This window comes from Glycine soja, chromosome 9 (genome assembly GCF_004193775.1).
Source record: "Glycine soja cultivar W05 chromosome 9, ASM419377v2, whole genome shotgun sequence".
NCBI lineage: Eukaryota > Viridiplantae > Streptophyta > Magnoliopsida > Fabales > Fabaceae > Glycine > Glycine soja.
In genome coordinates, this window is record NC_041010.1 from 30140133 (window position 1) to 30142987 (window position 2855).

The following is a 2855-nucleotide window of genomic DNA, read 5'->3' on the forward strand; positions in this document are numbered from 1 at the left end:
TTGTTGCACTAGAGGAGGAATGAATGGTCTACTTGGACCAACAACATTTTGGAAGGAAGGAGCAGGCTGCTGTTGTTGTTGTTAAGGGCTAGACTATCTGAGATTAAGGTGATTCCTCCATTCGAGATTGTATCTATTGTTGGAGAGGTCATAATTGTTCTGTTGTGGTTGATTTTGCTGCTGATGTTGAGGAGGTCTATTGTAGATGTTTCCAGCATAAGCTTCAGGCTGTTCAATTGCTCCAGATTGCTGCACAGAAGGGCAAAGGTCTGTATGGTGGTCGGTAGAGGAGCATAAACCACAGAGTCTTACGACAGGTACAAATTTTTGATTCATGGCCAGTTGGGTTACCAGGTTAACCAAGGCGTCTAGTTTACCTTCAAGCTTCTTAGTTTCAGATGATGCAGCTGAGTTTGTGGCTACCTCATGCACTCCTCCAATGACTATAGCATCATTTCTAGCGCTAAACTATAAGGAGTTGGAAGCCATCTTCTCATTTAAATTCCTGGCTTCAGTAGGGGTCATGTCTCCAAGGGCTCCACCACTGGCAGCATCTATCATACTTCTCTCCATGTTACTGAGTCCTTCATAAAAATATTGGAGAAGAAGCTGTTCAGAAATCTGGTGGTGAGGGCAGCTGGCGCATAGTTTTTTAAATCTCTCCTAGTATTCATATAGGCTCTCTCCATTGAGTTGCCTAATGCCTGAAATATCCTTTCTGATGGTCGTGGTCTTGGAAGCAGGGAAATTTTTTTCTAAGAATACTCTCTTGAGGTCATCCTAGCTTGTGATGGACCTTGGAGCAAGGTAATATAGCCATTCCTTTGCCACTCCCTCTAAAGAATGAGGAAAGGCCTTCAGAAAGATTTGATCTTCTTGGACATCTGGAGGTTTCATGGTGGAGCAGACAATATGGAATTCTTTTAGATGTTTATGAGGGTCTTAACCTGCAAGACCATGAAACTTGGACAACAAGTGGATCAGTCCAGTTTTAAGAACATATGGGACATCCTCATCAGGGTATTGAATGCACAAGCTTTCATAAGTGAAATCAAGTGCAGCCATTTCCCTTAGAGTCCTCTCACGAGGTGGAGGTTGAGCCATATTTTCAGAATGTTCAAAATCAGAATGTTCAAAATTATAACGCTCAAAATTAGGATGTTCAAAATTACCAACCACAGAATGCTCAGACTCACCAATAACAGAATGCTCAAGATGCTCAAAAGGTACAAAATGTTCAGGGTAATCAAGATGCACACTATGCCTAACTAATCTATGAAATGTCCTATCTATTTCAGGATCAAAGGGTTGTAAGTCAACTGGATTGCCTCTAGACATGCACTATATGCAGCAGTTCATGTGTTTCTCAGACAGGGCAAAAAAGGTGGGTTAAAACTACAGCTATACTCAAACAATATCCAAATGAGCTGATATTTTGTGAGCAATACCCTAAAATCATGAAAATATAGTACACAAATTTTTAGACAAAAGTTCAAAGTCTAACTATGGAATCTGGCTAAGGAAAGTTTAGAAAAATAAAACAATAAAACTTGAAAAATAAAAAACTAGTAAACAGGCGACTTTGGCTAGTTAGAGACCTCAGCCGAGCTTTGCTGGGTTGCCACGGTGTAGGAAATGTTTTTCTACCCCAAATACATATATAATAATAGTCATTCTGATACCAAGAGCAAAAGTTATGGCCGTTTGAAGTTTTGCTAAACACAAGTTCTCACATTTTTTTGAATCTCGCAAATCTGGCCACACCAAGTGTTCCTGGTATTTTTCACACAAAATATGAGTCAAAAGAACCTACCACACCAAAATTCAGCCAAAAATAAAAACCCTAAATATCAAAACAAAAATTGCCAATTAAATTGTAAACAGCTGTCGCTAATTAAGTCGCTATGTAATGCTGTGTGAACAGTAACACAGAATCAGTCTCTAATTTTGTCACTAAGCACTATTCATAGCAAAACATAAAACTGAAATAGGGGAAGCGTTGAAGAAGGGGTCTACTAAATTGCAAAATAGAACATCAAATAAAACAGAACAACGCACTAACACAACACTAACACACTAAACAAAAGAATTAAACGTAAAACAACTAAACACAAAGCATGAATCACTAGTGATTATGAACTTTTTGGACCACTGCTCCCCGGCAACGGCACCAAATTTAATCGAGGTCGTACCCGAATCAAATAAACATTAGAATGTAGTAACTAGGAAGTGATCCTAGGTCGTTTCCCAACGAGCAATGACTAACCAAATATTCATAATATGCTTCGTTATAACAGTAACAATTGGGGGGGGGTGTTTGTTTTGTGAATTTAAGAACAAGTAGATTGGAATACGAAATTAATAGCATTAAAAATGTGTTGTTTCCTCTTATTCAGAAGCCATTCTCTTATCCTAGGTTATGAGGATTTCACCCTTGGCAGTTAACCACTTAATCCAACCCTAATTTAATTTACTAAGCGAAAATCAATTTTGGGTTGTCAATATGTGATTAAGCAACACATACACCAATTAACCCCTTTGTTCATTAAGCATGAACGTAATTTAAGCATAGAGACAATTAATCGAACACGAAGCCTGCACAGATTAACAGAACGCATGTGGGTTAATTGGTGAAGGGAAAATCGATAGGAGAGCAACATTAAAAACAAAACCTCAAAGAGAGTTACGCTTCATCCTCAGAGGGAAACAACACTAGAAATTTAGCCTTCCATAAGTTCAACAAAAGCAGAAAACGTAAATGAAACTAGAAGCAGAAACGTAAATGAAGCTAAAAGCATAAGAAGGAACAAAAACAAAATTGCAATTAAAGGCAGAAAAGGGAAAAATGCATTCAC

General features: G+C 38.2%; 1 non-coding gene across 1 annotated transcript; it reads left to right on the forward strand.

The window, feature by feature from the left end:
- Window positions 1–619: 619 nt before the first annotated feature.
- Window positions 620–726, forward strand: LOC114369021. The gene has a single exon (XR_003657483.1). It is a non-coding gene; the product is annotated as a small nucleolar RNA R71 (small nucleolar RNA).
- The last annotated feature ends 2129 nt before the right edge of the window (window positions 727–2855 follow it).